At 41.1% G+C, this 15166-nt stretch overlaps 1 protein-coding gene across 1 annotated transcript in view; it reads right to left on the bottom strand.

Annotated features, from left to right (window-relative positions):
* IL1RAPL2 (interleukin 1 receptor accessory protein like 2) overlaps positions 1–15166 on the bottom strand; it is a 781557-nt gene that overhangs the window by 712471 nt on the left and 53920 nt on the right. The window lies entirely within an intron of this gene.

Here is a 15166-nt window from a genome sequence, read left to right on the forward strand (position 1 = left end):
ATTCTAACTCCCCGCTTAGGTCCTCCTACACCTTTGTACACCAGGTCCTGAAAGCCCTCCTCCCCACAGTGTCCTTTATTTTGGTGCAGTACACCAAACCCTGTCCAAGTTCTGATTTGTGTTTCCCCTTTTCTTATTTCTCAACATCTGAGTGATATCACCCCATATTCATCCTTCCCCTTCTGGCTTATCTCACTTAACATGATTCCTTCAAGTTACATTCAAGAGGAGGTGAGCAAAATGAATTTATTATTCTTAATAGCTCAGTAATACATACCACAACTCCAGCCACTAATCTGTTGTTTGACATCTGGTGATAATATCTAATATACATTCTCTTTTATTTTTAAAATATTTTTATTTATTTATTATTGGACAACGAAAGAGAGATTGAGAAGGGTATGGAAATATATATAGAGAGAGAGACAGAGAGACACCTGCAGTCTTACTTCACTACTAATGAATCTTCCCCCTGCAGGTGGGGACCAGGGGCTTGAACCTGCATTCTTGCACACTATAATGTGTATGCTTAACAAGATGCACCACCACCTAGTCCCCTCATCATTTTTTTTCTGACACATCCTACTTAACATGATTCCTTCAAGCTCTATCCAAGATGAGGTGAAGAAGGTGAATTCAGGGGGTTGGGCAGTAACACAGCGGGTTAAGCACACATGGAAGAAAGTGCAAGGACCCATGTAAGGATTCTGGTTTGAGCTCCAGGCTCCCCACTTACAGGAGGTCTCTTCACCAGCTGTGAAGCAGGTATGTAGGTGTCTATCTTTCTCTCCCCCTCTCTGTTTCTCCTGCTCTCTTGACTTCTCTCTCTCCTATCCAACAACAACAACATCAATGACAACAATTACAATAATGACAACAACAAGGGCAACAAAATGTCTTCCAGTATTCCTAGTGCAAGCATCAAGCCCCAGCAATAACCCTGGAGGCAAAAAAAAAAAAAGTGAATCCATCACTCTTAATAGCTGAATAGTATTCCACTGTGTATATACACAACACCTTTCTCAGCCACTCATCTGCTATTGGACACTTCGGTTGCTTCCAGGTTTTGACTATTACAAACTTGCTGCTAGGAACATAGGTATAAACAGATAATTTTGGTTGGGTGTATTTTTTTTCCTTAGGACATATCCCTAGGAAAGGAGTTACCAGGTCAGAGGGTGCATCCTTTTCTAGCCTTCTGAAAGTTTTCCAAACTGCTCTCCACAGGGGCTGGACCAATTTGCAGTCCCAATAGCAGTACAGAAGGGTTTCTTTGATCCCACAGCCTCTCCAGCATTTAGTGTTGCTATTGTTTTCTGACATATGACATTCTCACAGGGGTGGAGTGGTATTGTATTGTTGTTTTTATTTGCATTTCTCTGAAAGTCAATGTCTTGGACCTTTTTTTTTTCTGTTTGCCTTTTGGAACTATTCATTGGTGAATACTCTGTTCATATCCTCTGCCCACTCTTGGATCGGGTCATTTGTTTTCAGAGTCTTCCACCCCAATAAAGTAGAATACACATTATTTTTGGGGCCACATGGGATATTATCATAGATAGACCATATGTTAGGCCACAAAGACAGTATAGGCTGTTGGGTAGTTGCCATCTCCCCCTGGCTTCTTCTTATCCATATGCCTATATAGGGATTTACTGATCCAAAGGTTTGGTCTATTTACATAAATCACTTTTACATAAAGCACTCCAGGGCATTGGTGGTTCAGTTATAGGATTCTCGCCTGTTCCGCCCCCTCCTTGTCACACTCTGATTTTCACCAGTCACTTTTCTCTCCACCCTCTCTATATCACATCCTGTTTCCACCCTACTTGGAGAGTATAAAAACAGCTGCTCTTCTGATTAAAGACACTTGGAAATTGCTTTCCGGCTCCGAGAGTTCCAGAGTGTATCTCCTGCGGAAGTTGGTGCAGCACGAGTTCCTGATCCCTCTCCCACACAGCAGCCTAGATCAGCTCCAGTTGAGTGATCTCCAACCCAGAGAGCACTAGCTCAGGAAGAAGTACCCTCAGGCTATCCCGGCATCTGGCGCCCAGAACAGGGACCCGTAAGCAGCAGATTTACAAGAAGACATCTTAGATAAGTACACACCTTTTGGGTATCTGCAATATTGTGTTAAGGCACTGTGATTTTTTTTCTTTCTTATTGTTTTCCGGAGATCTTTCCACCATGGAAAATCTTTTCCAAATCCTGCATTCTTTTTCCAGTATACAATTTTTATATATCTGGGACATTTTTCTCGGGGCTTCACCTTATATCCTGTTGATCATCATAGCAGCTTTTAAGGGATATATAGGTCAACCTCTCAAAAGGCTTAAGGACCTAGAGGCTGAGGTCAAAGAGATAAAGGAAGTAATCATAGAACTTAACCAGCACCTTAAAAACAAGAAGAAGCAAAGGCCTGTCGTGATCTTGACCCACCCTAATTCCTCTGCATCTTGCCCTGAGGCCCCTATTTTGGCATCTTGCCCTGAGGCCCCTATTTTGGCAGACACGTGTCCGAATTCTCCTTTGGACTCCACAGCCACTTCTTCGGCCACCCCCATTTTGGCAGAAACGTGTCCGGAACCTCCTGCTGCCTCCACGGCTGCTTCTTCACCCCACCCTGTTTTGATAGACACATGTCCGAATTCTCCTGTAGCCTCCAAAACCACTTCTTCGGCCACTTGTCCAGAAGCTTCCACTTCGATGACTCCTCCTACCGCTACACACTTAGAGCAAGTCCACACATTTCCGGTCAATGTTGCCCCCAATAGACAAAAACCTCAGGCCTGGTATCCATATTCCGCCACAGATCTGAAGGAACTACGCCAGGCTATCAAAGATGACGGTGTTCATGCCCCATGGACCAGGTCCATTTTACAAGGCCTGCTTCAGAACCTTAATACCCCTCAAGATTGGAGAGATGTGACTCGTGCTACGCTCCCAGGCCCCCTCTTCCTGCAATGGGAGGCATTCTTTCGTGACGAATGTTTACAACAATCGCGGAAAAATATTCAAAATCAGCCAGAGGGTAATTTTGATGCATTGTTTGGAACAGGGCAATTAGAAACAGGGATTCAACAGGCGGAAGCCAAGTTTCCAGCGGGGTATTTTGATCAAGTACGCCTGTGTGCATTAAAAGCATGGGAGCGATTAACACCACCCATGGGAGCAGCCTCAGCCCCCATTCTCTCCCTGCAACAAGAACCTGATGAATCCCTCGCTAAATTCATTGCCAGGGTCCAGTCGAGTTTGGAAAGGAAGATTTATAATCCTGACGCTCGTTTTCTCCTTCTGCGATCCATAGTCTGGGAGGGAATGCTTCCGCATTTTCGACAGGCCTGTATCACTCTTAAAAACGAACACCCAGATACTTGGATTCTAGCTACACAGGATCTCAGATCAAGCTCTTTTCAAGGACCTATGTTACAGGCCTATGCAGCTACCTTACATAAGCAAAAAGGAGCTTGCTTTCAGTGTGGTCGCCAAGGGCATTGGCGTAACCAATGTCCAGAAAATAGACCTCGACCCCGCCTCCAGTCAGGGCGACCCCACCTCCAGTCAGGGCGACCCCACCTCCAATCAGGGCAACCCCGCCTCCAGACAGGGAATCAGAGACCACGAATGCCTTGTCCCAGATGCCAGAAAGGATTTCACTGGAGGAGAGATTGTTGGTCAAGGTTCCATAGGAACGGCACTCCTCTGCCAAATGTAAACAGAGATTTAAACTAGGTATGGGGCTTCCCTTAGCCCCTCCCCCAAGAGGGAAGGAAGCAGGTCGCCCGCTTGGTGCTGTGCCCTTCTTCCACAAACAGAAGCCCAGCTTGGGACCCAATCCATCGCTACACCCACCACGCCAAGTAACAATAACAGAGGGTGAGCAGAAGGAGGAACCCGCGGTATGTGGGAACTTCCAGCATAGAAATAACTGGCTGGAGCAAGAGAACAGCTCGAATTCAGAGCCTGAGATTTTATGGACCACCCCTGTTTTAGAAAGGGGTCACCCAACTATGACAGTAAAGATTGGTAATATTCTTTTTAAATGTTTGATTGACACGGGAGCAGATAAGACAATATTAAGACAAGCAGAGGTTCCCCAGAGTTGGGAACTCCTCCCAGGACCACGCTTACATGGTGTTGGAGGATTGACTCAGGCATTCCGCACACGAGATTCCCTTGTGTGGGAAGATCCAGAAGGGACTACCGGACACTTTCAGCCTTTAATAGCTGATATAAGCACCAATTTATTGGGAAGAGACTTGCTGGAATCTTTAGATGTAGTGATATCCTCAGACACCTCTGCAGGACACCACACTCACTCCTGTGAGACTGCTAGACCCAACCAGCACCCCCAATACTAACTGCCACTGTTCGTAACAGAACTCCCCGCTTAGATTGGCTTTCTAATGAGCCTGTCTGGGTGGAACAGTGGCCTTTGCCTAGGGAGAAGCTAGAAATTTTAAAAAAAACTCGTCCAAGAGCAGTTATCTTTGGGACACATTCGTCATTCTCGGAGCCCATGGAATACTCCAGTCTTTGTAATTAAAAAGCGCTCAGGAAAATGGCGCCTCCTCCAAGATCTTCGTGCAGTTAATAAAACCATGCAGGTTTGGGGCTCCCCCCAAAGGGGTTTGCCTCTTGCTTCCGCAATTCCCACAGGAATTCCAATCATAGCTATTGATATACAGGATTGTTTTTTCTCTATTCCCTTACACCCACAAGATTGTAAAAGTTTTGCTTTCTCTGTTCCTTCTATTAATAATGCCAGCCCTGCCGATAGATTTGAATGGGTGGTACTGCCCCAGGGCATGGCTAATAGTCCTACTATTTGTCAAGAGGTTGTTAAATCTGCCCTTTTCCCATATATTCATAAGGGCCTTAAGGTTTTTCATTATATGGATGACGTGTTAATATGGGGAGAATTAGATACAGATCTCTCCACCCTACGTGATTTTCTAATCCCTGCCTTAAAGAGAAGTGGACTTAATGTAGCTCCTGAGAAGATACAGCTAATCCCTCCAATATCTTTCTTAGGCTCAGAGATTTCCCTAACACAGATTCGTCCTTTAAAACCTTGTGTTACTTTTCCTTCTAATCTCACTCTTGCTTCTTTACAAAGTTTTCTTGGAAATTTGAATTGGCTTAGGCAGTATCTTTATCTGCCTACGAGCTGCCTGCAACCACTGTTCAATCTGTTAAAAGGAAACAAACAGCCCTCCTCAAAGCGTATGTTAACCCCCGAAGCCTCCTTGGCTCTGGAAAAAGTTAACCAGGCTCTCCAGGACATGCACCTCGTTCGGTTCTCCCCCTCCTCTCCAGTAAATCTTCTAATCTTTAACTCCACCCCCACGGTAGTGGGGGCATTGTGGCAGAAACATGGCGTTCTCGAATGGCTTCATACGCCAGTAGGCGGAGCTCCAAGACTCCTTACTGAGATTGATGCCTTAGCATTTATGGTTCGCCAAGGAAGAAACAGATCGGTTCAGGTCTTAGGAAGGGAACCAGATTCAATCATTCTTCCCTTTTCTCTCACTGATACAGAATGGCTCATACGCCACCATTCTCGTTTTGCCATAAGTTTAATGGGTTTTCCAGGACAATTAGATAATCATTTTCCCTCTAATAATTTGATAGCTTCTTTACCTCTGTTGCCTCTACTAGTACCTAAACTTTTCTCTCGAGATCCCATCCCCTCTGCTCCTACAGTGTTCACTGATGGTGGAAAAAAGGGAGCTGCTGCCCTTATATATTATCCAGACCAGCAATACCCCAAACCTCTCTTTACTGAACTTCCTGATAATTCCCCTCAGTACAAAGAACTTTATGCTGTTTTCCTTGCATTAAAAGCTGTACCAGAATCCTTCAACCTTTTTTCTGACAGTGTGTATACTGTTAACTTACTTCCATGGCTTGCTCGATCTTATGTAAGAATTGATGACAACCCACTTTCTCCTCTTTTAATTCAAATTGCCTCTATGCTCTGTTCTCGAACCCATCCACTGTATGTTCAGCACCTACATTCCCACAGCCCTCTTCCTGGTCCCCTGTCCGAAGGGAATGCTGCAGCTGACCGCCTTGCCTCCACAGGAATTCTCCTAGCCTCTGTCTCTAATCCTGCTGACTTTCATTCCCTAACCCATGTTAATCTTAAAGGTCTTCGAGCTCGATTTCCTGATATTCCTCTGCCACAGTTAAAACGTATTCTTGCTACATGTTCCTCCTGTGCAGGTCTAATCAAAACACCTGCTATTCAGACTCTGGGGGTTAATCCTCGAGGTTTAAAAGCCAATGCTCTTTGGCAAATTGATGTTACCCACATACCTAACTTTGGCAAACAAAAATATGTGTTCGTCTCAATTGATACCTTCTCTAAGTTTATGTGGGCTACAGCTCAGACTGGAGAAAACTCAAAAAAGCTTATAAGCCATATGCTCTCCTGTTTTGCTGTAATGGGCTTACCTCTTCAAATTAAAACGGATAATGGACCTGCTTTTACCAGCAAACAATTTAAAGATTTTTGTTCCCTCTGGAACATTACTCATACTACAGGCATTCCGTATAATCCACAGGGACAAGGCATTGTTGAGAGGGCCCATCAAACTCTTAAGGCTCAATTAAATAAAGAAAAAGGGGAAATGTACCCCCCTAATATCCAGCTGGCAAAAGCCTTAACTACATTAAATCTCTTTAATATTTACAAAAACTCAGACCAACCTCCTATAATTCTTCATTGGCAAACACCACCCACCCTCCCAGCTATTAAAGTCAAATGGAAAGACCCACTTGATAAAATTTGGAAAGGACCTGACCCCCTGTTGACTATGGGGAGGGGTTTCGCATGTATTTTTCCACAAAATTACTCCAAGCCTGTTTGGGTTCCTGCCCGCCATGTCCGGCAATACCCACATGATGGCGCTGATATCCCTGAAGAACAAGAAACACTGCAAGAAGACTGGCTGCAAGAGGACTGGGATGCACCCCAGGATCCATAATACAGCATGGCAGAATCAAAAAAAAAAAAAAACAATCTGATTCACAGAACTCTTCCCCCCCCCCCCGAATGAATGTCTTATGCTATGACTGGCCAGTTGTGTTTTGTGAGTGAGTGAAAAAAAAAAATTGAGTGAGTTGAGTGACCAAAATTTTTGTATGACCCATTGTGCTCAGAGTACTCTGAAAGTTAACTGACTTTATATCAAACGGCTGGACGCAGCCATGGTTTCTGGAGACGTCCAGAAACAGTCCAAAAATTGTTCATTCCCCCTTTTGATTTCTTTTTTAAGTCTTGATATCAATATGAAATGTTTAGTCTTAAACTGTGTGAGTAAAGATGGTTCAACTATGACAGTAGTTCTAAATTCACATTTGAAATGATATATCTTATTTACAAGTTTTTCTCCTCCTGTGTGTTATAAACTATATGTTTAATATGCGTGTTTCAAGTTTGGTAAACATTAACTTGACAGTTAAATCGTAACTTCGAAGTTACATTTTTACGAGAAGAGGTAAAATCAATTCATTTAAGTAACTGAGTGTTTAAGGTAAAACTCTAAATATTCAATGTGACAATTCATCATCTCCTAAGTTAAAATACAAATTCTCTATACAGGACATTTTTGGAGGGCCCCCCAAAAATGTCCTGTAAGCTATCTTGTGGAAATTAATCCACAACAAATTTGGCATCAATCTGATATTGTAAATGTACCAAAAAAAAAAAATTGTCACTAAAATGTGTTAACTCTAGTAACCTGAGTTTGCTTAAAAACCCAATGTAAAAATAGTTAAGAATCAATATATGTAACTTAAATTCGGTATGAAAACTTTGCTATATAAAGACTGCTACATGAGGTCACGTAAGATGACCTTTACACGAAATTATAAAGATACCTAAACCAGTTATAATCATTGAGTTATCAATTGTAGTAAACTTCTAATTTGTTACAAATTTTTTTCTTAAGTAATTGACTACAGCTATGACAAGCCTTCGCATAAAGAAGCATCTGCTCATATAGAATCCCCAGAAATCCATCTTGGACCCCTGACCTCTGACATCACCCACAATTACAGCCATCCCCCGAAACCCATGATGTGACCTGACACGATCTGGAGAACCTGATTCACAGACTCCAAAGGACAAGACTTTCCTACTGCCTTTCTCTCAACCATCCTGCCTTTCTCTCAACCATCGGTGTCTGCTCTTCCTGCTTCTGTTTCACCCATCATGTTTTGGCAGTTCCAGGTCACTCTCTACAGAGAAGAAAAGTTCCAGTGGCCGTCCTCCTCCATCAAGATAGACGTGTGGCATTTATTTCCTGGCCGTTGACATTGGACTGATGCTTCTATAGAACTTGCTGGACACTCCTTTTATACTGCTGGACTTCTTGAAGAATGACTGTAGCAGTTCATAGAACTTACCACCAGCTGACTCGGGATTTTGCAATGCCAGATCACCCCTCTAGCCCCTCGGCTTATCAGGCCCCCACTCCTCCACCCATCAGGCTCACTCTGTCTCTTGCTACTCTTACTTATCCCTCCCTGTCTTGTGCTAGTTATTTTTGAAGACACTTACACACTATCATTCTGCTTTCTTCCCAACAGGTTTCCGTTCACCCCTACACTGCTATTCCCCTGACAGAGATGAAGCCTTTTACAGACATTGACCCAGTTATATATGGCCATTAAGTAAGAGGAAGATGTTGGGGAATTGTGAGGATATGGTTGAGTTTGGAAGGGCTTGAGCCTGAGGGGTGTGTCAATCCTGTTAGTCTCTCTCTCCACGGAGAGGTTGAGCAAGGAGGGACAGTAGAACCCCAAAAAAGGTGTGCCTCTTATCAGTCTCCCTGCCTCACAAAGTGCCCCACACTCCTGATACTATGGCAAAAAGTTAAAAAGAAAGGGGGAGATGTTGGGTAGTTGCCATCTCCCCCTGGCTTCTTCTTATCCATATGCCTATATAGGGATTTACTGATCCAAAGGTTTGGTCTATTTACATAAATCACTTTTACATAAAGCACTCCAGGGCATTGGTGGTTCAGTTATAGGATTCTCGCCTGTTCCGCCCCCTCCTTGTCACACTCTGATTTTCACCAGTCACTTTTCTCTCCACCCTCTCTATATCACATCCTGTTTCCACCCTACTTGGAGAGTATAAAAACAGCTGCTCTTCTGATTAAAGACACTTGGAAATTGCTTTCCGGCTCCGAGAGTTCCAGAGTGTATCTCCTGCGGAAGTTGGTGCAGCACGAGTTCCTGATCCCTCTCCCACACAGCAGCCTAGATCAGCTCCAGTTGAGTGATCTCCAACCCAGAGAGCACTAGCTCAGGAAGAAGTACCCTCAGGCTATCCCGGCAATAGGCAAGTTCAGGAGCATTGAAATCATCCCAAGGACCTTGTCAAACCAGAGTGGAATTAAAGTAACACTTCACAGAAAATTAATAAAATTCCCAAAATATGGAAACTCAACAGTACACTACTTAACAACTACTGGGTCAAAGAGAAAAATAAAGAAGAAATTAAAATGTTCCTAAAATCCAATGAAATGAAGAAACAAGCTATCAAAGCTATGGGGGTACTAAGAGGGAAATTCATAGCTGTACTGGAACATATAAGAAAACTAGAACAAGTTCAAATAAACAATTTGAAGCAGAGGATAGATATCATAATGGTTATACAAAGAGACTCTCATATCTGAGGCTCCAAAGTCCACACCATAAGTCAGAGTTGAGCTCTGAAAAAAAAAAAAGCAAAACAAAATTTTGACTATACAGCTTAATCATTTCTTATACTAAAAGCGTAGAACTATGGCAAATGATGTGCTGACATACACCCACCATGTATGGGTGTGAAATTATCTTCCTGAAATCTTATAACTTGATAAAAATATTGTTGGATTATAAAAAATACAAAAATCTACCTAATGCTAATATTCTACAATCTCCCTGTCAAAAGAACCATGGAGAAGGGGGGGGGGTAGGGGGATTGTAGAAACTAGGTTTATAGAATTGTCTAGAAACAAAGATAGGTAAAATGAGGACACAGCTATTTTGTAACCAAATGGAGAAATTGTAAAAAATATTTTCTGAGTTTAGTGATATATGACTAGAGATGAAGAGTTGGGTTTTAAATTGAATTTTTCTACTCACTGAGAGGAATGCTAGGGAGTCTTCCTAATGGGATTGGACTTCCCTTGAAAGGAATGTTCCACACTTTTTCAGAAAGTGACAAGGATATAGTTTGAGCCAACTATGTGAGAATAGTCAGCCAAGTGGTGTTGACTTTGGGGAATTTTCTCAGACTACTTAGCTATTGCTTCACTTTGTCTTGTATTCATTTCCAAAGTTTTACTTTAGTGGTAGTCAAATGATCTATAAACAATGAAGTAATAGGGAATGGCTGCAAGTGTTGTTGAATATATGATGATATTATCTAACATCTATATCATGCATTTGTCAGTAAACTCAAAAATTTATTGTGAGGGAGATGAGTGAGTAATAGTTGACAGAATTTCTCAATTTTCTGATTACAATGTATATAAAATATCCTCCACCTCTCTCCCCAACCCTAGTTCAGCTTCTACACAAATAACCTAAACACACACACACACACACACACACACAGAAGCAAAAGGGAAACCAACAGAAGCAGTGTTGCCCTCTCTTTTTATCTACCTCTCTCTCTTTGTAAAAGTATTTGGGAGACAAATATTATTTTGATGAATTTTTACTATAAAGTAATTTCTATTTTTATGACAGGAATTCTGATGCCAAAACACAAAAACTGGTACTTAGGTTCATAGGCATAATATTTAACAGATATGTTGCTTTATATCCAATACAGTGACCCCCCCACACAATGTCAGAGAGTAAATAAAAGTAATACTATCTATAGCAACTAGATAGAAGGCTGCTTTGCCCCCAGGGTCTTTCCTAATATTAGTTAAGGGTCTGTCTGAAATTAGATTACGTACCATGTCTGGCAAGGTTTATCACCTATATGAGATTTATTTCTGAGTTAAACCTTGGGATATAAGGTTTCTGGGAAAATGAAGAAGAAAATCTGAACAGTAAGGAAAAAAATCCCAGCTGCCACTGTTGTCATACAATAATAATCCACAATTATTTTCGCATTGCTTCCAACTCTGATAGCCTCAAATTTCTGAAATCTCATTCTAAAGTTCATTAAACAAAAATATGGTTCCTCTGGGCATTTGGGGAGGAAAGAAAAGTAAAAACTGAGCTGTTTATCTTTTACATAGTGGTGATGGGTGGTAGACAAATGAGCCAACATGCACATTTTATTCAAAGACAAATGGGGTATTTTTCCAATGTCACATTTTGGGGGGGGTGGAATCCACATACAGTTAGCTCTATAATTTTTCATTTTCATTGCACATTGTTTTTTCCCTCCAGGAGCTAAAAAGTAAAGGGCACATAAGAATTAGGAAATAGATCCTGAAGAAAAGTAATTTTGAATGATTATATTTTAGGGATAGACCTAGAGTTCAAAGTAATTTCAAAATTACTATCTAACCTTATAAAATCATTTGTACCCAACTGATATTTATTTTTTAACTGTGTCATAAAAAATCTCATTGTCCAATTACACCACCTCTGGAAACAAAACATTTTAGATAAAAAGGCAAACTGGTTTTATTTTAATCTTATGCATTTATTTATTTATTATTTTATTCATTTTATTTGTGATTAATAGTAGGTAACAAGATCGCAAGATTACAGTACATAGTTCCATACCATACCAACCACTAAATTTCTGTGTCTCCACTCTCCTACCTCCCAAAGATAACCACCATTGTTCTCAATAAGTCTTAGAAACAATTTGCTTTTTTTGTTTTTAAAGTTCATGTGTATCAGTTCTCTATGTTCCACATATGAGTGAAGCCATCTGGTAGTTGTATTTCATCTCTTTATATATGTTTCCCTAAGCATGATCACACACAGTTCTGTACACTTTATCCCAAAGGACACAACATCATCTTTTTGATGACACAGTAGAATTCCATGGAATGGCTATCCCACAACTTCTTTAGCTAGTCATTTGTTGATAGGCACTTATGACGCTTGCACTCTTTGGCTATTGTGGATAATAGAGTTGTGAATATAGGGCTGCATATGCTCCTTAGAAATAGTAATTAAGAGAGTCAGGCAGTAGCGCAGTGGGTTAAGCGTACGTGGCAGGAAGCAAGGACCATCCTAAGGATCCCGGTTCGAGCCCCTGGCTCCCCACCTGCAGGGCAGTCACTTCACAAGGAGTGAAGCAGGTCTGCAGTTGTCTTTCTCTCCCCTGTCTGTCTTCCCCTCCGCTCTCCATTTCTCTCTGTCCTATCCAACAACAATGACATCAATGACAACAACAACACTACAACAATAAAACAACAAGAGCAACAAATGGGAATAAATAATTTTTTTTTTAAATTTAAAATAATTAGAATTGAGTTCCCTTTTGATAAGCATCTAATAGGGTTGGATCATAACATAATTTCATGTTCATTTGTTTAAGGACTCTCCATACAGTCTTCCAAAAGTGTTGCACCAGTCTGCACATCCCTTTATGCTTCCTTTCATTTCCCATGTCCATGGATATGAGTCTCTAAGTACATCTTTGACATGAAGACTCTGCAAGGTGCCACCCACAGTTTCTTATATAAATTTTTAAGTTTCTGTTTTCATATACAGATATTTGATGCATTTTGATTTGATTTGGGTGTATGGTTTAAGGTGGTAGTATAGTTTCACCTTTCCTTCTTTCTTTATTTCTTCCTTCCTTCCTTCCTTCCTTCCTTCCTTCCTTTCTTTCTTTCTTTCTTTTTCTTTCTTTTACTGTCACCAGATTTATTGCTGGGGGATAAGTGCAGGCTAAGTGCACTGTGAATCTGTTAATCCCAGAGGTCATTTTTTTCTCCTACTTTTTTTTTCTTCTATCTTATTGGATAGGACAGAAAGAAATTGAGAGGATAGGAGGGGGTACTATAGAGGTAGAGAGAAAGATACACACCAGCAGACCTATTTCACCATTCATAATTATTCCTGCAGGTGGGGAGTGTGGGCTCTAACCCTGCTCCTTGTACCTGGCAATATGTGGTCTTAAGTAAATGCACACCATCCAGCCTCTTCTAGTTTCACTTTTCCCTGTGTGGCTGTTTAATTTTCCCAGCACCATTTGTTGAAGAGACCTTCTTTACCCGATTGATTTATTTATGTTGGTACCTTTGTCACATATAAGGTTGATGTATTTGTGTGTGCTCATTCTGGACTCCATTGACCCAAATGTCTGTGTTTCCAGTACCATGCAGTTTTAATTATCATTGTTTTGTAGTATAAACTTAAGTTGGGGAGTGTGGTATCACCATTTTTTTTTTCTCAGAAGTGTTTTTGGCTATTTTTTTCTTTTGTGGTTCAACACAAATCTTTGTACAAGTTGTTCAATTTAGTTGGAAATTCCATGGCATCTTGATAGAGACTGCATAAAAACTGTAAATTGCTTTTCACAGAATGATCATTGTAGTATTTATTCTTCCAAGTCAAAGTTGACAGAACTAGTTCAGAGAGGTTAACTATCTAAGTTCTAGATTCACAGACTTGAGTTGTAAACCTATAACTAAGCCTCAGTTTCTTTACTCATAAAAACATGTCGTGAATCAAGAACTCTGTCTTGGGGGCCAGGTGGTAGCACACTGGGGTAGTAAAGCACAAGGACCACCATAAGTATCTCAGTTCAAGCCACAGGCTCCCCTCTTGCAGGGGGGGTCACTTTACAAGTGGTTAAACAGGTCTTCAGGTGTCTATCTTTCTCTCCCCCTCTCTGTCTCCCCCTCCTCTCTCAATTTCTCTGTTTTATCCAACAATGATAGCAATAACAATAATAATAATAGAAACAACAGTAATTTTTTAAAAAGGCAACCAAAGGGATAAAAAAGCCTCTAGGAACAGTGGATAAGTAGTGCAGGCACCGAGCCCCCAGCAATAACCCTGGAGGCAAAAAATAAAAATAAAAAACTCCATCTTTTGGGCCTCTCCAGGACTGTGCCCTCATTATAAAGCAGAAATGGTAGGAACTGCTCCACACTATGAAGGGAGACTAAATCATCCTACTCTGCCACTCATGGAAGACTGATCCTGAAATGAGTGCAGCCTAGAATGTTTTCAGCTGTGATCATGAGCTGCAGGCTCAGACTGACTGGGACTCTGAGGTTATACAGGTCCCTATGCTAATTGTGAATACATATGGGCCCTTGATCAGATTGATGGGGTGAACAGTTAATTATATTTTCATACTTTCTTCAAGTTTGGAAGCTATTATATGCCCTAATCCAGCTTTCTAATCCTATGCTTAACTCTTATACCTTATTTCCAGACAATATTTTTAGTCCACCTGAGTATTAACTTTCATGCTCAAGCAAAATTTCTTAAGGCATGGACCCCTAGGATCATACCTAAAATAGATTTCCTAGCTTCTTTCAACCTTAAGACCCTTATTTTTATCTTCCCTATTCCTAACTTTTCAATTCTGTTTATTAGATATTTTGTCCTGCTTTATATCTTACTGCCTTTCAGCCACCATGTTTAAGATGCTATGATTTCATCCTGATTTCCCTTGGCAGATGATCTCACCTCTCCAGAGCCCTATCCAACTAGGGGAAGATAGTAGTAGGTATAGGTGTGACTTGGAAAGAGAAGGCAGGACCATGGGGGGGGGGGAGAACAGTAAGAGAAAATATAATGTGAAACTTGAACTGGATGTGGCATATTTCACCTCAGCAAAGGACTCTGGGAAGGAAGAAGGGAGCAGTTTGAGAGGATATTGAGATCTTGTGCTTCCTAGACACCATTCAAAGGAGGATGAGAGTTTGTACCTGTGTATTAAAAACTATTGTGTAAACGATTAATCCCCAATAACATGATGATGATGATGATGATGATGGTGGTGGTGGTGGCAGAACAAATTAAAAAAAAAAAAACCTTTTTATAGCCATCAGGTAGTTGACATTACAGTGAAAACCACCACTCTAGAATCTGAGAGACAGGTAAATACAGAGAATCATAGTTTCCAGGAAGAATAAAAAAGCTATAGGAAACAGCAACTTATAGGAAAGCTTAAAGGGTAATTGGCTATTTTATGCAGACTAATTTTGGACCAAAATCAGGAGGA

This window comes from Erinaceus europaeus, chromosome X (genome assembly GCF_950295315.1).
Source record: "Erinaceus europaeus chromosome X, mEriEur2.1, whole genome shotgun sequence".
NCBI lineage: Eukaryota > Metazoa > Chordata > Mammalia > Eulipotyphla > Erinaceidae > Erinaceus > Erinaceus europaeus.